General features: G+C 43.6%; 1 protein-coding gene across 2 annotated transcripts in view; it reads left to right on the top strand.

Moving 5' to 3' along the window:
- Positions 1-8,321: 8,321 nt before the first annotated feature.
- Positions 8,322-23,443, top strand: part of plekha6 (pleckstrin homology domain containing, family A member 6) — a 156,680-nt gene continuing 141,558 nt past the window's right edge. For both annotated transcript variants that reach the window (XM_080786715.1, XM_080786714.1), the window contains exons 1-2: positions 8,322-8,425; positions 20,851-20,981. The gene's annotated coding sequence lies outside the window, so the exon portion shown is untranslated. The remainder of the gene's footprint in view (positions 8,426-20,850; positions 20,982-23,443) is intronic.

Raw genomic sequence — 23,443 nt, 5'->3', positions numbered from 1 at the left:
GATACACTCATACACACAAACAACTTCGCATACATTTACAAGTACTCACAAACAAAAAAACAAAACAACAAAAAATACAGGTATACAGCGAGACAAAAACGACAGAGCGACGGCAACAATGGGAGGTAAACAATACTGGGAACAGACATACTGGAGATGGAGGAAGGTGTATGGGTACACCAGAAGGTCTGAAGAGAAGTGTATTTGGTTACTCAAGATTCCGAAAGCCTGCTACCTCGACAGTAGAGGCAGTACAGGACTCCATCTTTTACTAAATATGTTTGGTTGAAGCCTCAGGGCATAAGTAATTTGTTCCATCTGGTAGATGTCCCATATTTTTTCCACCCACATACTGTATGTTGGTGGGGCTGGTTTCAGCCATTTAATTGTAATACATTTGATGGCCGCTGTAAGCAGCACATGCAGTAAATATATTTTGGCTCTACTCTCCAGACCTTCCGGTACCACTCCCAACAACATTACTGTGGGATCCTCTGGGATGTTTTGACCATAAACTTCTTCTAGTGCTTCAGACACCTCTCTCCAGAATGGTCTCAATTTGGGGCATGTCCAAAATATATGAGTGTGATTCCCGATATGTGCTCCACAGTCCCTCCAGCATCTATTTGAATGATCTGGACCCATTTTGGCCACTATTTGAGGCGTCCTGAAAAATCTAGATATTACTTTCCATTTAAATTCTCTCCAAGTATTCGAGTTGGTTACCAGGTGCGCTTCACTACATACCTCTTCCCACGTATCCGTTGTTACTTCTATACCTAATTCAGCCTCCCATTTCTCTTTTATATACAGTGTATTATTTGGGCAGAGGTCCAAGAAGACTTGGTAGAATTCCTTGATTACCTTGCCATCGCCAAATTCAAATTTGAGCAACAGCTCCTCAATAGGAGTGGGTTTCATGGCCGGTGTGGGCCTTTTTGAGTGGGCCTTTTTTAATCCTGACTGGTTGGGATCCAGCAGGTTGTTCTGTGAGAGATGGAGAGAGAGAGAGAGAGCTGGTTTGACCAAATAACCAGGCCAGTAGATGTAAGTTTGTCTTTACTGTTCAACTGTAAACATCACCAAATGGGACCTCAAAACATACTGAGTGGAGAGCAACACTGGATTTGGACACACCCCCCCAGCCTAGCACTTAAAGGAACAGAGACTATACTTACACAATTTAGCCAACAACAACAACTATGCATGATTAATACACAACAGGAGACAACACGTTCAAGACTTTTAGAAAGAAAGGAAAGGAGTTATATAGTTCTTGACATCTGAGGGAAAATATGGCACAAAAGGTAGTTTCAAAGGTAAGCCAACGAACTACATTTTTAGCTAGAATATCCAGCCTTTTAGATACAAACACCCTAAAGATCCTGGCTGGGGCTCTTGTACAATGTCACTTTGACTATGCCTGTACATCTTGGTATACTGGCATTTCTATGACCCTCAAGAAGAAACTCCAGACCTCCCAAAATGAATTGGTTAGAGTGATCCTTAAGTTGCAGCTAGGCTAGAACTCACCTTCTCCCTGGCCACTTCACCAGTCTGGGGTGGCTTAAAGTGGAGGAGAGAGTATCCCAATTTAAAATGTGTCTAGTTCACAGGATTAGAAATAATGTAGCACCCAAATATTTCAGTGACTACTTTTCAAAGGTTATAGTGGCACTACACCAGAGGGAGCCCTACTGATTTCAAACCCTGCCATTTTCACATTTTTGTGACTCTATCCTTTTGAAATGTATTTTCCAATAAAGTAATCAAAAAAGGGCGTCAAGGGTTGGTTTCTTGAGCAGTGGCATTACTCTGGCTGACTTGAAGGCAAATGGGACCTGAGGTTACTGAGGTGTTGATGATGGAGGTGATGAAGGGGAGCAGATCAGGTGCGATGGTCTGGAAGATGGGACAGGGTAGTAGTGGATGTCACTAGTTTTAGGACCTTGTCTGGGGAAAGAGTAAAGAGGAAAGAGTTAAAGGACAACTAGATGTCCAGGCCAAGGGTAAGATGAGCAAACAAATTAGTCTTGAGAATTTCTTATTCAAAACATTTAAATGAAGAAGGAATAGTTGCGCTCATCTCCTCCCATTTGTTTGGGAGGAAATACAAGTCATGAACCAGTATCAATGATGGTCTATGCGGTAATTCTGGACCAATCATTGACTATAAATGACGCATTCTTGTGAGTAAGGCCGCATCCACACACTAGGACTAGGATGTTTTCGTTTGAAAACGCATAGCCCAACGTTTACTATTTTGTACCTACTGACTGTAGTAGCATTCACACTATACTCTGCTGTTTTCTAACCTCTATGAAGACATTTAATAACCTGACCCTGTTTTGTTGTGAAAACTCCAACGTTGTGACCATATAGGCAGGAACAGAGACCTTTTAAAAATGATGCTTTAAACATGCTTCTTCACTGGTGTTGAATTCAACTAAGCATAAATAATCACAGGCTATTAACAGGTTATTAACTTTTCAAGATTTGTGTTGTTCAATATCATTAAAAACACAATTAACACAATTATACTTCCTTATTTTGCTGGGTACCCCCCTGGAACCTCCTCAAGGACCCTGAACCCCACATTGAGAAACACTGCATTAGCTTAGGTCAGTGAGCAGTGTTGCCATGTCCGTTTATTATAAGCAAGTTAAAGCAAATGGGCTTGTTTTTCTGCGTTGCAAGATTGCTTGCTTGTTTCTAAACTAAAGTGTAGTTGTTTATTTGGGTTTTTTTGATTGATTGAAATCTTTATTAACAGTTTGCAGAATTACAGTACATTTCAAGCACAAACTCAATACAAAGACTGTTAACTGTGAGTGGACGACCCAATTAAGCCTTACACTTGTTTACAACAGGGTCCACATTGTTCAATTCATCAAAACATTTAGAGACAAACAAATAGACACTTCTATGTAGTTAAGAACAGAACAGGAATTCATCATATAGGAAGCGAAAAGGGAAAAAAATATATATACAGTGAGGGGAACAGGGGGAGCGTTGATGCCATGTGTGCATATGTGCAGGCACCCAACACCACGTCCATACAAAAACATAGTACAATCCATAGTACAAAGACAGAGTGTAGGGCGCCTGCACACAACACCATGCGTTTATGCCATGTGTGCATATGTGCAGGCACCCAACACCACGTCCATACAAAAACATAGTACAATCCAGATAAGAATTCAGCTTTTACAGAGGCCAGTTTCGAATTGCAGCCATCCGTAGGTGCCCTTTGAGAGCAGTTTTGAAGGAGCCAAGGGATTCACATGTCTTAATGACTGTTGGTAGGGCGTTCCACATTTTGGTCGCATAGGAGCGAAAAGAATTTAGCCCCTTGTTTGTGCCGAATCTGGGTTGTACATGGTTTGTTGCACTCCCTCTGGTGTTGTGGGTGTGGACTTCGTTTACATTAAGGAAGTATTTAGACAGGTACATGGGTATCTTGGTGGTGTATCTAATCTTGTGGACCAGACCCATTGCAAGATGCTGTACTCTGTCGTCGACCCTAAGCCATCCCAGCCTGTCAAAGTGGGCAGGGGTGAGGTGGGTTCGGGGGGTGAGGCCAAGTAGGAGCCTGACCAGTTTGTTTTGGGAGGTCTGGAGCCTTGTTTTAAGGGCCTTTGAGGTGCTGTGGTACCAGGAGGTGGATGCATAGTCAAAGAAACCTTGTACGAGGGCTCCTGTTAAGGTCTTCAAGGTGTTTTTGTCGACCAGTGAGGAGATCCTGTAGAGGAATCTTGTTCTTTGATTGACTTTTTTGATTACGTTGGTGGCCATCTTATCACCGGAAAGATTGGCCTCCAGGATGGAACCTAGGTAGGTAATTTGATCCTGATTTAACCATGGAATCAACATGGATTTAACCATGGAAAACCCCAAATTAATATGTGATTATTTGTCCGCAGACCCCTATCTCAAAATATTATTTGCCAGGGATCCCCCATTCAAGATTTGTGTAATTTGCAACTCCTTTGCAACTTTGGGGATAATGGTTGCAACTACATGGCAACTACTCGCAACCGTTTAGTTGCAAGGAGTTGTATGCCGAAACATTGGTGCGGTTTGGTTTGGGCCAATTAAAACATGCACCTTGAATAACGTTGCACGGTGAATAATGTCCTGCTGAATAATGTCCTCACGTATATTGCACAGTAGCCTACATACATCGCGGCTGTTATGCTCATAGGCCTATATATACTTAACTGTGCTATATAAACTCAGGTAGCTAATGTGTATTTTATTTATGGATTGTGGATTTGGTTGTATGGCTGTACAGCCTGTAAATAAGATGGTTAAACCCTGTGCTGTTTGTGAAACATGCTTCTATATTTATCTGAAACCCTTTACTTGTACTTTTTGTGGAAAAAATGACACGATGGGAACTATATGAACATAAACAAATTTCACCCACTTTTTTACTTGTAAAACTGTGAACGGTTGCGAGTAGGGTAACGATATATTGTGCAGGCTTAGTTGCGAGCAGCCTGTAGTTTGATTGATTGATTTAAGTATTTATTAATAGATAGGAGAATTACAGTACATTTCAAGCACATCTCAATACAAAACTGTTAACTGTGGACGACACCGTCCATAAACCATTATCCCCAATGGCAGTTGCAAGGAGTTGCATTGGTGTGACATATCCTTAAAAAAACTGGGCCTTTAGACCTGACCGCTTGTTTCTCTCTCAAAATCTGGCAACACTGTCAGCGATGTCAGCGACATGACACTACCATGCATGTCCACAGACATGACAACTAGTGTACTCAGTCAGCATGTAGTCAGTGGCTAGCTTTAAGCTTATAGCATGCATTGCCTTTAAAAAGTAACCAAATACGCTTTATTTTGCACACTCTTGGCTTTCTCTCAACGAGCATAAATGCTAACACCACCAGGCCAGCCTTTGAAGGAGAGTCAGGGGCAATTTACTGAAAGACTACTTCAGTCAGTAGGTCTACTGACGATGATTGGCTGTAAGGAAACAGCAACACCTGTCCAGGGGGAACATTTCAAGTAGCCAAATTAGCGTAAGTATGAAGCCCAATATAGCCTAGCCTACTGTATAAGATTTCCAGGCACTAGGCTGTTATGTTAATTGGTTTCCCGAAATTGTAAATTGTATCCATGACGTGACATATTGCTTTTGAGTGTTGACTCCAAATAAAAACGGCGTTATGCGTACGGTTTACGGTATAGCTGCTATGCCCCAAAATCTATAAATATCACACACTATTAAGCTAAGGCTGCCGTGCATTTCCACGTGCCTCACAATGTGCCATTTTTTCACTTGAGCACCTGCCCCTCAAAATAAACTAAGTATGCACCCCGTGCACACTACTGTATATTTTAATAAGTTGTACAGAACAGCATGATCTTAAAGCTCATTTCACTGTAGAAATACAAGAGTCGTGTCGTGACGTTTTTACAGACGGGGCAGTGTGTATTTGTTAACAGGTAACCTGGAACATGAAACAAACATGGACCGCGGGCAGATGGCATGGAGCAGCTGTAGGCCTAGTTTGTGTCCAACAGGAGCTGTTGTCCTCCTGTCATGGACCAACACAACAGCTCACCAAACTCGTCTGGATTTCCGCTAAGCCTGGGACTTCTACAACAGGTAGCCTACAATGTAGTGATGGTATTGGTGGTGATGTATCTGACATGGTTGATGGCAAAATGTAGGCTGAAGATCTTACTTCTTCAGTCAAGTGTTCCACACAATTAGACCCACTAGAGGGCGGTAAAATGTCATGGGTTGGATTTTCTTTTGACCTTTTTTGATCGATTTTACTTTGCTTTAAACATATTTAGATATATATTATATACAATTAAAACAATTAAGTCAGTAAATATAAAGAAAGAAAGAATGTATTAATACTAATACCTATATTGATTGAAAACTTTATTTCAGGCACAATGGGTCCATATACAAACAACATGTAAAAACACAACAGTAAATACAAAAACAACCACACAGAAATAGCCTATGTATCAGGGTATTTTCACTCCAGGCAGTCCTTGTCAATTAAAAACATAAACATTGCCTCCAGTGTTTCCAGAAACATGAGGAGAAGACTGTGTCACTCTGTGTGATCCCTGTTAAGGCCATAATTAGTGCATTATTTGATTCCCTCAGTCTACACATGAATCTATACATACAATTCCTCAGTACAGCATGAAATGTGGGTACATTACTGGTCACAAACATTTCACTAGCACTGGTCCATCTTGGGAGCCTCAGGAATATTCGAAAGGCATCATTATATGCCACCTGAAGTTTTTTTGCTGTATCGGCACCACAAGTGAGCTGTATAGAGTGGAGTGCAGTAGGTTTTAAAAAGTGCTATTTTGACATTGTCTGAACACATGAAACTTTCGTGCCAGCATGTTGGCTTGACCATAAAGTTTACAGCACTGGCGCTGCACATCATCATCATCACAAAGATCTTCTCTGATTATGTGCCCCAAGTATTTAAACTTTGTTACCACATCTAAGACTTCACCTGCCAGATAGAAGGAGGGAAAGGTGAGCTTTTGGTCGCCCTTTGATCTACTGATCATAACAACACTCTTTTTAGAGTTGAACTTAATATCATACAAAAAGCCATATTTTGAACAGAGCCTAAGTAGCTGCTGTAAGCCCGCACTGTAAGGTGAGAGTACAACCAAATCGTCTGCATAAATCATGTGATTAATAAGGTGATCCCCCACCATGCAGCCAGTTTTACACTCTTTTAACTGTTTTGATAAGTCATCCAAATATAATGTAATATCCTTAAACCTTCATCTTGTTATTGTGCCTTAGACTAATTCCTATTGTGTCCAGCAGATGTCACTATTTCCCTGTTCAGTACATGACTTGATGGAGCCAGAGGCACTGCATGTGCATGGTGTACATATAAAGTTACATTTCTGTTTGCCTTTTAGGCAACAAAAGACTGCACAGTGCTATATGACATACGTAATAACTTATAATACAAAGAAAGGCTGGTACCAATAATCAATATAAATAATATATAATGGCCAAAACAGGCCATATGTTCAATGTTGGCCTGTTCAATGTTTTTTGAATACGTTTTGTTAACAATGTGCCCAATTCTACATTTATTACATTACATTTATTGGAATTAATTACACAAACATTGCATGACACATGCTTTACTTGTGTCATGGGGTGTTGGATAACTTGGGTTGTGTATCAATGTATCATTTGTTTTATTTATTTTGCTACAGTGGAGCCAAACGCAAACACCCATATGTGGAAAATAAACAGACTAAGTTCTATTCTAAAGTCTAAAGTCTAGTCTAGTAAAAAAAAAATCACCCACAATTTTACAGGTTCAACAAATTTAAATTTGGTTGTTAATATACTGTAACAACCGTGTATAAAAAATGGAGGCTTTTTTTTCATTGCCATGCCATTATGTGGCATGTGGCTTTCACACCCTCCGCGTGGACAGAATCTCCTTCTTTTGTCCTCCCACCAAGTCTGTTCTTCCATCAGTGACGGTAGAGTATGCTGGCACGTTCTCCGTAGACAGGAAAGTGTTAAACAGCAAAGACACACCCACCCCATCATCTTATTGGTCCACTAAATGACCGAGGGGGGGGCTCAAAGGCAATTACAGGTCTCTCTTTCTTCCCCTCTCTCTCTCTCTGTCTCTCTCTCCTTACTTATGTCTAATGAAAGGGGGCTTGAACAGCTGTGACGCTGCCTGCCTGCCTCCCTCTCCCCACCCTTATACACACCCGCCATATCTCTCTATGTCTCTCTTTCTCTCAGTCTTTTGTCTCTTCCTCCCTTCCTCCCTGCTTCCTTTCATCTCCTATGGTCCTCCTATGGTCCTCTGCTTCCTTGGCTGACCGACGGTGCAGGCTGCAGGTCATGTGACATTTAAATACCCTGGGATTTTCGAAGCGGGGCATGCTCAGCTGCTGCTGCAGCCCACTCCACTCCTCCAATCCCCCCTCCTTCTCTCCTTCCCTCTCGCTGCTCCGCTCCCTCCCTTTAGCCGTTCCTTCCTGAGGAGAGGATGGAGTGTATTGTTGTGCTGCCTGCAGTCACATTCGGGGCTCTCCGTTTCGTCTCTTTTTGAGTCTTTTTTTTCTTCTCCTCCCGCTGTTGCTCGTAGGGTTTTCTGCAGCAGCAGACCGCGGAGCGGAGTCTTCTGCGACGCGCTGACATTGTCCATCATCATCATCCCTCTGACGTCTATACCGCTGGCTCTGTTCTGGTGGACGTATGGCGCGACAGTCCACCTGTGTCACACACATACACACACACACTGACACAACAACACACGCACTGACACACTAACACACACAAACACACTGACACATATCGGCACAACGCACACTGATACGGAGGCAACAGGGCTAAGCGAAGGAAGCAATCAGCAGGTGGCTGGTAAGTGACATCTTTCTTTCTTTGTGCAGTGTGTGTGTGTGTGTGTGTGCGTGCGTGCGCGCGTTAGCATGTCTTTGTGTGTTTACAGTGTGCAATTCATGCAAAATGCAACACTGGAGCTCGATGGTTTCACCTTAGGGTAAACAAACCGATGAGACTGATGGAGAGGTCTGTCCATGGCGTGCTCCTTTGCTAATTGATTGTTGTGCCTTCTGTCAGTCAACACTCCATTTCTCCAATTTCACTGATTTCTATGATTTCTATTTATTTAAATGTGTGATCATACATCATGTTTGTGATTATAATTTGATATGAAGACGTCCAAGATCCCAGGTGTCCCCAGAATAAAAAAAATCCACGTCCCACGTCGAAACATGAAGCACATTTTATTTGTAAATAAGGGATGCAGTGGCTCACAAAGTTGGACTGTTGTTATTTGCTGAGGCGTACACGCACATGCGCACACACACACACACACACACACACACACACACACACACACACACACACACACACACACACACACACACGCTGATTCCTCTAACCTCACGATGGAACCCACAATGGGAGCAACATGCAACGAACTGTACCCGCGTCCCAAAGTTAGACACACGCACGCCGGCGCACACGCATGTGTTACACACAAAAACACAACGTTTTCAACGATTGCTTTTGCCATACATACACAGTTGCGCCAGGCAGCTCCAGGCACTCCAATGTGTATTTGTGTATGCATGTGAGCATGGCTCTATGGAGTCTCTCAGGCAGAGGCAGGCTCTCCCATGGGTGTGTCTGCGTGTCCCTTGGCAATGTGCTATGCTATGTAAAAATGCCACATGGCAGAGTTAAGCCAATCCTCCGGTCCAGCAGATCAGACGCAAAGCTGGATGAGAGGGCTTTGATTCACCCTTCAGCCCTGTTGCATTGCTGCGTGTGTGTGTGTGTGTGTGTGTGTGTGTGTGTGTGTGTGTGTGTGTTTATAGTAGGCTGTGTGATTTAATTAAAGCATTAACATTGTGACACTTCTCAGACATACACACACACACACACACACACAAACACACCGCACACACACACATCGCGCACACACACACACACACACACACACACACACACACACACACAGGTCAGGTTGGTATGGTACCACGGAGGGGGAGTTGTCAGAACGTTGTCATCTGCTTGATTGGCACTGTCACGACTCACCACCCATCTGTCACCACCTCATCTTCAACCCTTTCTCTATATACTCTCTGTCTCTCTCTCTCTCTCTGTCTCTCTCTTCACTCACTAGACAAGCACATTGTTATGGTAACATGGTTATTTCACTATGTTATTTAGCCAATCTGAGAACCCTCTGCAAACAAAAGGAAAAGTGGCGCCGTCTTATTGACGTGAGTCAACAGTCTGTCTCGAGTGACCATTTCTTTTAGCTAACGAGTACAGTACATTTCCAATCACCATTATTTTCACATTGACTTTCGCAAAACCTTAACCAAACCAATCAGAAAAAGGATTTAATTAATATTGAGGAGACAATATCAGAACGTACTGTTTCTACTGCAACACAATATCATTCACTGACTGAAAGCCTGAATGGAAATATAGCACACTGTCTGTCAATATTTATATCTGTCCGTCTCTCTCTGCTAGTCTCCTTTCTATTCCTTCCTTTCTGTGTGTGTGTGTGTGTGTGAGACTGTGTGTGAGACTGTGTGTGTGTGTGTGTGTGTGTGTTGTGTCGTATGGTCGTGTCTGCAGTCAAAACCTGTTCTGCCGCAGTGCTAGCTTTTCTGCATCAGCTTTTGGGAAAGGGGGCTGCATGGGAACAACCAGTGTGTGGTCGGAAACGTGAGCGTACACTACAGGCTATGCATCTATTCTCTACCCACATGCACGCAGTATAGTGCACGATACAAGCACATGCACACACATGTTGACATGTTGCTGATGACATATTGATCAGTCGGATGGAGCGCTAATTGCTATTCATTATGCTGATGTAGTTGTTTGCAGAACTCCCCTCGGCTCTCGCTCTCCCCCCCCTCTCTCCCCCCCCCTCTCTCCCCCCCCTCTCTCTCCCCCCCCCTCTCTCTCTCCTTCTTTCAATTTCTCTCTTTCGAAATCTTATTCTCTCTGTTGCCTTTTATGTTTTAGACTTGTAGTCATCAGTGCCTCCATAAGTTGGATGTTGAGGCATAATAATAAAAAAAAGCAAAGCGTAAACATAAATGTAGTATTATTTTCTTTTAGATTCATGCTTTTAATGTAGCAATTGAGCAGGTGTACATATACTGTAGCTCCAAATCTGAATGACCATCTTACTGTGTGGATTTGTAATAATGACCCTGACAAGTTTAGGTGTTTCACCACTTACGCCCCATTGTTGAACATGCAAATAGTGCAAACTATTCTTGGAGTGCTTACTGCTCGTTGAATATAACTCAACGGCCCTGTGTAGTGTACCACCTGTTTTGAATTTGCACATAATGCAGTCGTCAGCAGGATGTTGCTTTACTGAAAGCGAGCGCTTCCAAACTCCAACACTTGGAAAAATAATCACCTGCAAGGGATTTCTTGACAGAAAGTAGCTCATAACATGTCTAGTATGATGGATTTTTTATGAAACAAACATTTTGCAGCTAGAAAGAGGATAATTCAAGCTTTTCGTACATGGCTGCAATGTTGGTGAGTTTAACGTAGTTTAATACAATCAGACTTTTCTGTTTGGATGTACGGGCTGACAATGGCAAATTGCGGCTAGTTGCCACCCTGCCATTAACTTAATGCCAAGATTGGCCCGAGGTCTGCATAATGTCTATAGAGGGTATACTATGCGCGTGACATCATCATACCCGGACGTTATGCAAGGATGCCTTTCTGGCCTTGACAGCCCATACATCCAAACAGCAAAGTCCTATCTGATCACTCATTCACTTTGTCACATGGCCAAAATAGGGAGTTTAAAAGTCAGATTGGAAGTCAAGTCAATTGTATGCACATTACACAAGACATCAAGGTTAGAACACAAAAAAGCATGAAAGAACATACAACAAAAACAGCATCAACTAGATGAAGTGCCCCTCGGGGGCACAGGGCTCCACCAGGGAAGGTCAGGTTGTGGCCTCCTGGTGGCGTTATAATAGGCCAATGGGCCAAAGGGTGCCATTTCTTACTATGCCTTGGCGATTCGATGATTTGAGGCATTTTGTTTAATGGTGCCGGAGATTAGCTGGTAACACACAAACGGACTCACACACGGATGGAGTGCAAATACCCGATAATATAATAATAATAATATAATAATAATTATAATACGACCCCGTTTTTTAGTATATTTCCATTGGGAAAAAAAACGTAGTCTTATATTCAGGCCAATAGGGTATATACTGTATAACCAAACCAGGAGGACAATGGCTGAGCACTTGAACAGTGTCCAACCATTTTCCCAAGGCAAGGAGGTTCATTTAAGGCCTTGGAGAACAGGTGCGTTTTGGAGTGGTTAATGCTTCACTGAGTAGCTCAGTATCTTAGAGAATGGCATCAATACAGTACAGCTAGAGTGAAGGGTTCCTATACACACATTTATACAGTACAGCAATGCTTTGAAAAGCTGCATCCCGCCCCAAATATAATACCATATCAGTGGTTTTATTTTTAAGACCGTTTTAACTATAGTCACAGTTATTTCCTTCTTTGGAAGCATTCAGACATGACCATACGTTGTACTGTACAGTATAGGACGTGTGTGCAATAAGGACATTGCACAGTGCAAACATGTGCATAGTATTGTGAGTTCTAGTGTGTGTGTGTGTGTGTGTGTGTGTGTGTGTGTGTGTGTGTGTGCGTGTGTGTTTACAGTAGGCTGTGTGACTTAATTAAAGCATTAACATTGTGAAACTTCTCAGACATGAATACACACACGACACGTGTGTGTGTGTGTGTGTGTGCTGTATTAGCAGACTGTCTGAAGGCCACTGTCTGGGTCTGGTGCCCTTCACCTCTCTTTATACTGTTCTTATCTGCCCCCCCACCCCCACCCAGCCCAGCCCCCCCTCCTCCACTAATGCCATTACTGAGGGAACTGTCCCTCAGCCTTAATGGAATTAATGTTCAGCCCACCCACAGCACCACACCTTGGATTACACCCTTTATTATATACTCTATGATTACACCCTCCGCTCACATTCCCTGTGTGTGTGTGTGTGTGTGTGCGTGCGTGTGTGCGCGTGTGTACGTGTGTACGTGTGTGTGGTTTTGTGTGGACTGAAGTATGAATGCAATTAATTAACTCTTTCTTTGAGACTGTGCTTACATTATGGCATCCATATTGTTTATCTCTGTGTGTGTGTGTGTGTGTGTGTGGGGGTCACCTCATCGGCGATAGGTGCCATGTGGAGGGAATTAGAACGCTAAGCCCCCCCAACCCCCCCCCCCCCCCCATCACCACCAACAGCATCCAATGTGTATGCAGCCCCCCCTCCCCACCCCTCCACTCTGAGCCCCCCTGTAACTATAGCAACCGCTTGATATGTTGGAGAAAGGGAAGGACGGACAAAGGAGAGAGAGAGAGAGAGAGAGAGGTGTATAGGTTATTCCTATACAGGCTGTGAAGGAGATGAAGATAAAGACAGATAAAGGAAAGAAAGAAGGGGGGTCAATATCATCCTTTGTGCAATCACTTTATTCAGCGATGAGCTTTCCTAGTATGTCCTTGGGTTGCACTGCCAACTCCCCCCTATACACTGCACCCAGCTACGTAGTGTGCGTGCGTGCGTACGTGCGTGCGTGTGTGCGTACGTGCGCCTGCGTGCTTGTGCTGTTACATAAACCTTTCAACGAGCTTCCAGTTGAACTGTCCTTCTGAGAGAACATGGATGAGCTGGTGTGACGGTTGACTGGTTTCTCAAGTGTTACAGTGTGTGTGTGTGTGTGTGTGTGATGTGTGTGCGTGCGTGCGTGAGGGATGCCTTTTGACAGTCACTTCATCAATATGAAAGCAGCTCTATTGAGAAACAGCAGGGTGCCGCACACACACACACGCACGCACACGCACACACACCCATTTATACTGTACGTACAAAAACGCTTACACACAATATGTGTTGTTGTTAACATCAACAGTGCTAATGCTCTTTTAGCACCTCACTTCCTCTCGCTCTTTCACACTCACACCATCACACGTCATTCCTCCTTTCTCTCCATTCATGATTGTTTTGAACACGGTTTCTGTTTAAGTCACTATAACAGTTAATACCTGTGCGTGCGTGTGTGTGTGTGCGTGTGCGTGTGTGTGTGTGTTTCATCCAACACCGCATGTGATGTGGTGGTGGTGGCCGAGCGGCGGTGTGTCGCGGCACACACGGAACACAGTTGACTGGTGTAGTCTAGTAGTAGCGGCTACTGCTGCTACATTATTATCACAACATAAAGTTATATCACGACTGACCTAAATCACAATAACGTGTTACCCGCCTGCGTTTAGTTCGGTAACGCCCGTCGCCATAACCGTGATCCGGGAACTTATAAAAGTATATTTTTCACCCGTCAAACTCGGGTACCCGTCCCGCGGGGTACTGTATATATCCGCAGACCCGGAGCAGGACTCCGTTCTGCGACACCCCCCTGGACTTGCGTGACGGTCACCCACTGTGAGAACCCCTGCACTAGAGTTCCTCTCCTCTCTCTCTGTGTCCGCATCATTTACAATATGCTGTGTCATGTTTTGGGCTAGGAGAGTGTGATCCCCTCAGATTTAGCTGTAGGCTAGCACAGTGGTTTCCAAACGGTCTGTCAGGACCCATTTGTGTTATGGGATAATGGGTCCCATTAGTTTTTGTTTCCTACGGTACATTTGGTGTTATTATTTCAAAACATTTACAAAAAACATTCCCAAAAAAGCTAAACTTTTCATGAATTAATAACAAAATCCAATGATCTTTTTCAGTAATAAGAAGAAATGAAAGAAAAATCTAAGAAATGACGTAAATTGGAACAAATATTTAGTTGTGAAAATAGCCGATCTACAAGCTCACAACGCGGCGTGACACGTATTTTCACTAGTTTGGGTCCTGCAGGACGAATATCTCATTCCAGTTTTGTGTCACGGGGCTGAAAGGTTTGGGAACCGTACTGCTCTAGCAGATCTCCACAGAACAGGGATGGGCCTGGCTGCAGTGGATCACACTGACGCATCTCCTTTTGATCAGCAGGCATGCACCATCCTCAGAGTTTAGTCTGCCTTTAGGACGGCAGCAGAACTGCGGGAAAAGGCGCGGTAGAAGTTATGTAACCAGGGCAGGGAGCGATGATGCACACAGGCACGCGCATGCGCACGCACGCACACATGCACGCAGTACACGCCACCTGACTCTTTCCACTTCAGCCAGACGCTAACATCTGCCAGCTCTGCAGGAAGGTGGCTCCGCTGTCAATTTATGATTCAACTGTATCCAGCTGGTCTCCATCAGTGGTCCATTTTTACCATGACAATACAATACAATATAGTACAATACAATACAATACAATACAATACAATTTCTCCACTTGTGAAAGAATAAGAATAAATAAAGCACAATAAACTCAACAAGAGCCATATCATGTTCCAGAACAACCATAAAGAAGGACACATCTCTCCTTCCTGGCCATTTGAGATTGAAATGCTTTGCAACAGGCCGGCCCATCTGAAACTGTTTTGAGCCAGGGACCTCCATTATACAGTATGATGTGTTATAAAATAAATTCTGAAACATTTTTTTCCCCCCAAGAAAAAAGCTGTGTGAACTTATGCAATGTGTTGTGAGCTTGTAGATCTGCTATTTTCAAATAGCCAGTATTTAGGTGTAGAGGAGGTTAACATTAATTGAACTGATCTAAATGCTATATATTAGCACTTTTTGCTGGGGACATCCAGGAACCCCCTGTGTATCCCCCGACCCCACTTTGAGAAGCAACCACTGCAGTCCAGAACTACCCAGTTGCATGTACAGTAGCTAATACAGTACGTCAGTACCAGTGTGAAGCATTGAGACATCCTGGAACAGCACTGCAGTACACTGTGAACTATAGTACACTACATTATTTATTTATATTCATTGCATTTGTGTGTGTGTGTGTGTGTGTGTGTGTGCGTGCGTGCGTGCCTCTACGCAGTTAGACCACTCTGTTTTTGTGACAATAACTCCTGCACACACTGTGCTATTTTTATTTTTTATTCTTTTTATCGACATTCCTCTCCTTTCCTTTCCTCTAGTCCTCTCCTCTCCTCAAAGCACCGTATCCACCTCCCTCTCTCTCTCTCTCTCTCTCTCTCTCTGTCTCTCTCTCTCTCTCTCTCTCTCTCTCTGCCTCTTCCACCTCTCTCTCTGCCTCTTCCACCTCTCTCTCTCTCTCTCTCTCTCTCTCTCTCTCTCTCTCTCTCTCTCTCTCCCTCTGTCTCTCTACCTCTCGTCCACCACTCTCTCTCTTTCTCTCCAGGGACTCATAAGGGCTCTTTGTCTCTCTCTCTCTCTGCCTCCTCGCGTAACAACAGTCTAGTAGTATGTCACAACAGCATGGATGCTGCCAAAGCCCACAGTCCACACCCTCGCATATCCACTCCGATGCCATCTGGCAAATGACAACATTTGCAAAGACCCAGAATATCCCGAATGCCACAGACGAAAAACAAGTCCACACTATTGATCCAATGATAGATAAGGGTTCAGGACAACGAGGCCTTTTCGTGGAGGGGTCAGAATGAAATTTGGACTTGGGCTGTTTTTCGTCTTTGGCACGAGTGGGAGAGCATTCCAAATGTCTACAAGACATGTTGTTCATGTATTGGGTTAAAGGCGCCACACCATGAATTGACATTCAATCATTTTTGTTGTTTTTATTCTATAGTATTTGTTTCATTTGCATTCCCTAATTGTTTGGTTAGTGCTCTGAAGCACTTTGTGGTACACTGCTTTCAGATGGCCGCTAGACTCTAGCGGCCATCACACAAATGCGCAAGTGGAAATGTTGGCCAAAGAATGGCACTAGAGGAAACCTGTCACCAAAATCTTCCTCTGCGGAGTGTTTTCTTTTGTTTTGGTTTGTTTGGGACCGCAGTGTTGCCAAATCTTTGGGCTTGTTTTTATGTCAATTTATCTGCAAATATTGGTGGTTGAGGTATGAGTTAACATATGAGTTAAAAGTGTGTGTACAGTATAAGACATTATGCCAGCATTTGCTAAGTCAGGCTAAACTGACTCCCAGGGCTACCACTCTAGGCCTGAAAGATGCTTCTTAATTAGAGATTAACGGCTAATGGGCCATGGTTATTCCAGCTGCACTTTCATGCACACACTGCCTTGAGAATGTTAGGCTTGCACCTGTATATATATGCAAGGTATGTAAGTATACTGACAAACGAAATGATGCATTATGCACACAAACATGGGATGGATGTCCAGGGGTCAACATTGTTCAAAGCATTGTGGACATGTCAATACATGAGACTGGTTATGTTTCAGGACTGAGGAGTTTCGATTCGATTGTTTCTCTTGTCACAGCTTGGATATGTAAAACGGTCTCAAATCAAATGAAACAAAGCACATTCAAAACAACCCAAGCTGACAACGCAAGACTATTAGGTGAACCAATAGTCTTGCGTTGCCAGACTGTTGCCTCTTGGAGTTTTCAAATGGTTCTGTCATACAGTCTGGAGCAACGGAAGTCCTATCATGAGTAAAATATCCTATATATTATATCCTCTTTTATCCTAATACTATAAATCATCTAAGCATATATAGCTTGCCGTTTAGCAGAAATGTAAAAATATAAGCTATTTTAAAATATATTTTAGTGAATGTAAATGAAAGATTACTATGCTTGTAGGTGTAGTTCCAGACTCTATATACAGGGCTGCACATAAGTGGTGCGCCAGTGCGCATGCGTCGTCCAAATTCATTATGCGCTGTCAATCAAGCGCCGGGAAGCGCTTCTGCGCACCAACAGCTGGGGCCGCCCAGAATGATTATTATGGCAGAATACTAGTAAATTCTGTGGCGAGAGCATTTCCCACTGACTGCCACTCAAAGTAGCTACTACTGGCCAATCACAGCACGTCTTGCACAAGTGCACTGGCCATTGTGGCTAATCACAATCACAGCGCATCCTTACTCAAACGAGGGAGGATTCCATGCTGCTGCTCATTGCTGGGAGGAGGAGGGGGGCGGTTGACATTAATGGTTCGGCTTTTCCGTTTCAGATGTGAAGCGAACTAAAAAGTAAAAGTTGTAAAAGGGCATGCTTTGGATGCTTTGCACTCTTCCCATTGGCCGCTGTGCTTGTGTTTGTTTTCCGGGTGCTGGAGCAAGTTGCTCGTGTGCGATGCCGTCTGTCACAGCACTTTTTACGGGTACAGGTTTTGGGAGGAGTGCAAAGCATTGCGGACTGGCACTGCTGCTGCACAACATGAAGCTTATCAACATGACAACAGCGTGTCCCGACATACTGTCCCTTATTATCGTAAAGTCGGGTAGTGTACATTGTTTATTTTGCGCCGAGGAGCCATGTGTGTCTTGACTCTGTGTTGACTGTGTGTACGTCGCCTCGGCTAAAAACAAAAGGGAAGCCTGACGTATGCTTTGCCGTACAACGTGTCGTATGTTAAACAAATGATCTGATCTGCAAGCTATTAAAAAAATAATTAAAAAAAGGAGGAGGGGAGTGGGGGTAACGGAGGCGGGCTCATAGGAAGTTGGCGTCGGTTTCCAGCGCTAGTTTGTTCCGCCCCTCTATGCCCAGAAAAGCATAGGGCTAATTATCGGTTAACTTATCGGTCTCCTATTGCAGAGGCTGTAATGCCCAATTCCAGTGAAATGTTGAATGTTCAAACATTCAAACATTTTAATGGCAATTTAAGACGGAAGGGAATCTTAGTATTTTCTGACGTCATATTATCCTTTGGAAATCTGCATTCATCACAATGTTTAAATCATCTCATTTGTTATAGACAGATCATGTCCAACTGCACTATAGGCGCCAACCAGTTGACTCTAGCTTTGGTTTCTATGCAGAACAGTAACGTTGCATGCAACAGGGGTGAAGACTGCTACAGTATATTGACATGCTGTAATAGCATTCACACACGCGCACACACACACACACACACACACACACACACACACACACTTGCATGTACACACAGACACATGCTCGACAGTGAAGATCAAATGATTTACCTACATACTGTAGCATTAGTCTGAAAGGAGAACTCGTGTGTGTGTGTGCGTGCGTGTGCCCGTGCGTGCGTGTTAAACACCACGGCCAATGAGAACCTCACCCTGTGGCCCCAGTTAATGTCCATGTAACTCTCTGATGGCTGTAACTCAAATGACTGCGTGGACTCCAGACCCGGATGCCATCACAGCCCATGCCACCACCCTGCCCTCCTGCACTTTCATATGGCCTAATCCTAATCCTCCCAAGATCTGCATGGACACAAGTCAAACCACGGGACGCTGGGGGAGGGGCAGGGGATTACCGAGACGAGAAGAGGCGTCCGCGTGATTGAGAATGTCGCGTTAGTGCACTTTTGTCACTCTCCTTGTTCCTTGTGAGGTCCTTCTGCACCTTTCAGTCACTCTTCTGCACCTTTCAGTCACTCTTCTGCACCTTTCAGTCACTCTAGTCATCCATCTCCACCTCTTCTCTCAGTCTCGCTTGCTTCTTCCTCTCAGTCTGTCCGTTTCTGTCACAACCCGCCTGTTTCATTATCGGCGCCTTGACGCTCTCTGCTCATGTCTTCTTAATCGTCCTCCCCTCTCTAGCTCGTTCTGTTCCTCTGTCATGTCCCTTTCTTCAGTTCAGTATAAGGCCCTGCAGGGAAATTCACCTTTATGCCAGTGTGGCTTACTTAACATATTCTGACCTGAGATCAGATTCTAAAAATGTCTTCTACATCCTGACAGTTTTCTGAAAAAGCTATGTTTTCTATGTCAGTCGTTCTTCGATTTTTCAAAAATAGCAGACCTACAAGCTCGTAGGCACGCTATGAGCTTGTAGATCTGCTATTTTTCAATAGCTAAATTATAACATAATGTCTAAAACACCAAAAGGGGTTCCCGCCCAAAATGGGTTAAGATTAGGGACGCACTGATATGTAAATCCTTGGCCAATACTGACACCCGTGTTTAAAATAACTCAATAACATTCAATAATAATTGACTTTTTCGCCTTCAAAATAAGAACACAATGAAAAGGCAGGGGCGAAATAATTAATGAACACCTGGCAGCAAATGTTTATAAGATCACAGTTACAACCATTACTTATACTTAGTCACTTAAGTATTTCATCAGAGACCACATTTCACCAGGTACTAAAGGTATTAGTGATGCACTGAATATTCGTCCGCAGAAAATGGCTAAAAATGCATTTTCGGCCTATTCGGTTTCGGCCCTAATAGGCTGAAAATATATAACCGAATAGTGTATGCAATAAATAAATGCATTCAAAAGAGCTGAATAAATGTTTTATGGACCCATAATTGTGATTAATATTTAAGTAAAGTTTTGCCATAACCATTTATTTTGCCATAAATCAGGTAGCTTTAAGGTACGGCCATGACAGCAATGGTATATAATATTATTCATATTCGGATATTCGATATTCGGTATTCGGTTTTCGGCCAACTGTTTCCTATATTCGGTTTTCGGCCAACTGTTTCCTATATTCGGTATTCGGTTTTCGGCCAACTGTTTCCTATATTCGGTTTTCGGCCAACTGTTTCCTATATTCGGTATTCGGTTTTCGGACAACTGTTTCCTATATTCGGTATTCGGTTTTCGGCCAACTGTTTCCTATATTCGGTATTCGGTTTTCGGCCAACTGTTTCCTATATTCGGTATTCGGTTTTCGGCCAACTGTTTCCTATATTCGGTATTCGGTTTTCGGCCAACTGTTTCCTATATTCGGTATTCGGTTTTCGGCCAAGAATTTCCCTTTGGGTGCATCCCTAAAAGGTATAGTTCATCTGGGGACGCGGCCACTCGAGGGTCAGTGGCTCAGCCAGTGACCTGTGCTCATTGCTTGGACAGCTTTCACATTTCCTACCCTCTGAGTCTACTGAGAACTGTGCGAAAGTGCGAATGGCCGGAGGTGTCGTCATAATGTCATGCTTGCTGAGCAGTCATGCATTGTGGCAAATACATGGTGGGAACGTTGCCAATAATCCCCACTGGCTTGAAAAGCCATGTCTGACAGAGGAAGAAGGAAAAATGAACGCTGTTTCCGACAACTACTGAGTCAGGGATGAGTTGTCTTTGATGATAATGTCAAAGCGAGACGGGGTTATGGTTAGAGGCGATTAGAGTCGAACTAGTCCTCAAAGAAAACAGGTGCAAGGACTGAAATACAGTAGTTATCTGAGACACTAATCTAGCCTTTCTTTCATTTTCAGCGCGGCCGGGATGCAACAGCCAGACTACAAGTTGATTTCAACCTGATGCAGTAAGGCCTGTCCATCGTTGGCTCCATGTGGAACACCTGATGCAGTGAGGCCTGTCCATCGTTAGCTCCATGTGGAACACGGTGAGTCAGACAATAGGAGCTCTAGTTTGGGACTTCAGTTGCGATCTTGTTTGTGTTTATTCCATTAGTCTCTGGCTGTGATGTGGAATCATGTGGTCCAATTTAATTCTGTCTTGGAGACATTGTAGCCCAGAGTAAGACTAGTCTGAAGCAAAGGCCGTCCAATTTAGTTTCTCCCTGCAAAGAAGGCAGTATTTCTTTCAAGATTGCTTTCCATCCGCAAGCAGCCTCCTAGTTAAAAGACAGTATAGACAGCATTAAATAAATCCTAAAAACTACAGGAATTCATGTCATAAAAATAAGCATAGCCAGATAAAACCAGTACACTGGTATACAGTATAATTGAATGCATATAGGAATGCATACCTCTCCTAGTCCTTAATGATGTTAGTCGCTCTCCTCATGCATCGTTGTTGATATACGGTACGGTATGTCTGCCAGGCTGGCATCAAGGAGGTCCAGTTGTATTCTCTCCTCAGCCGCATGCATGCATGTGACCACAATCTTTCTCTGTTTCTCTCTCTATCCATCTTCACGTTTGTCTTTTTCCTCTTAAGTGGGGCTTCATTGCTAGGTTAAAGAAATCTGTTAACAACGCAAAAGGTGTGTGCTGTCGCCTCACAGCTATAAGGTCCTGGGTTCGATTCCTGCTGGGGACGCTGTGGGCGCTGGGGGCTTGTTACCCGAGGCGGTGTTGGCAAAAGGGCCTTTCTGTGTGGAGTTAGCAGTAATCCTGGTCTCTAAACTGCCTCCCCCTGGCCAGCCTGATGGAGGGGAAAGGAACTGGTCGGAATAACGTGTTCCTTCCACGCGCCACGTCCGGCCAGGGACACTCCCCCCTGTCAGGTAAAAAGAAGCAGCTTGGACTCCTCATGCATAGAAGAAAGCATGAGGTCTGTCCGCTGCCCCCACAGGTTGGCAGAGGAAGTGAAGCGCCCAGGATTACATTAGATAATTGACACTGGGTGAAAAAATGGGTTGCTAAATCGTGGGATAAAAATTATAAGAAAAAAACACAAAAGGTGAATTTATTGCATAGCCTGTATATTGATATACTATTATGTACATGCTGAACATGAATGAATGGTACACTTCTGTTTGATCGTGTGTTCAATCTGTGTTTAACTGGTTTTCTTGTGGCTCTTCTATTTTTGATTATTAAATAATAGTTGAGAAAATAAATCGTTAGTTGCAGCCCTGCTTCCCACCCATGAACAGCCAATTGCATTTGCTGGAGAGCGGTGGTTGGAAATCTGGGATTTTTTTAAAAAAACATATTTCTATGTGCTGCTTGCTATAGCACATTCAGCACTCTTTCAGCAACTTCTTTGTTCACAGTGTATACTATACGGTCAGATTCTGCCTATAGCCTGAAAGGGGGGTCTTTCAGGCTTGGTAAACAACCTTGGTATACTAGGAAGAGGGATATGGAAAAATGTAATATCATGATTATTTTTCAAGCAGTATCACGGTCCACAATATTATACCACTGATTATTTTTCATGTTGGATTCATGTTGTTTTTTTTTGTACATCCACACCTACAAGGTAACACAATTATTCATGTTCATCTGCAGCTGTGAGCTTATCCGCAAATACTGCACACCCTCTCTATGGTACAATTAAAATGGTATATATAAGTAGGCTATAGGTCTCTCTCTCCCTCTGTTTCTCCTTCTTCTATAGGCTACACACCTAAATATAGTATTATGTCCAAACAATAAACTGTTCCGGCCAAGTACAGTACAGTACAGTACAGTACAGTACAGTACAGTACAGTACAGTACAGTACAGTACAGTACAGTACAGTACCTGGCATCTTGGCTCTGTCAGAGGACATAAATATGACCAGGAACAACAGGAAATTACTGTCCAAGCATGTTTCCTAAACCCTGATAAATCACCTGCTGGCTGATCTCTCTCTCTCTCTCGCTCTATCTCTCTCTCTCTCTCTCTCTCTCTCTCTCTCGCTGTGTGTGTGAGTGTGAGAGAGAGCGCGCGCGCACACACACACGCATGCTTGCATGCACGCGCATCTATGTGATGATTAATGACATGTCAGTGAAGCACTTGTCTGTGAAGTGGAGTGTGCCTTTCTCTCATCTTCCTTTGTTCATGCATCTCTCCATTGGTTTAGCTATAGCAGTGACGTCACGCACTAGTACCTGCCAATAGCGGAGGGGAATGGGCGTCACGCACTAGTACACTAGCCAATAGGGGAGGAGAATGGGCATCACGTGAGCGTGCTGAAGGGACAAAACAAAAGGTGCTTCTTGAGTGGATTTGGCTCTTTGAAAATAGAATATTTTCCTAATTTTCCTAATATTTTCCTAATTTTCCATGTTGCAGGTCCCTGCACTAAGATACCTAACCATAGCTGTGTGCTAGGATGGAACAATATATCGCTAGTGTCTCACAAACCCGGTGCTCATAGGTCTGTTTTTGGTTGGGGGTTTTTTCACC

The sequence above is a fragment of the Protomyctophum bolini genome (assembly GCF_963924005.1).
Source record: "Protomyctophum bolini genome assembly, chromosome: 2".
Lineage (NCBI taxonomy): Eukaryota > Metazoa > Chordata > Actinopteri > Myctophiformes > Myctophidae > Protomyctophum > Protomyctophum bolini.
This window is presented reverse-complemented; position numbering and strand designations above follow the sequence as displayed.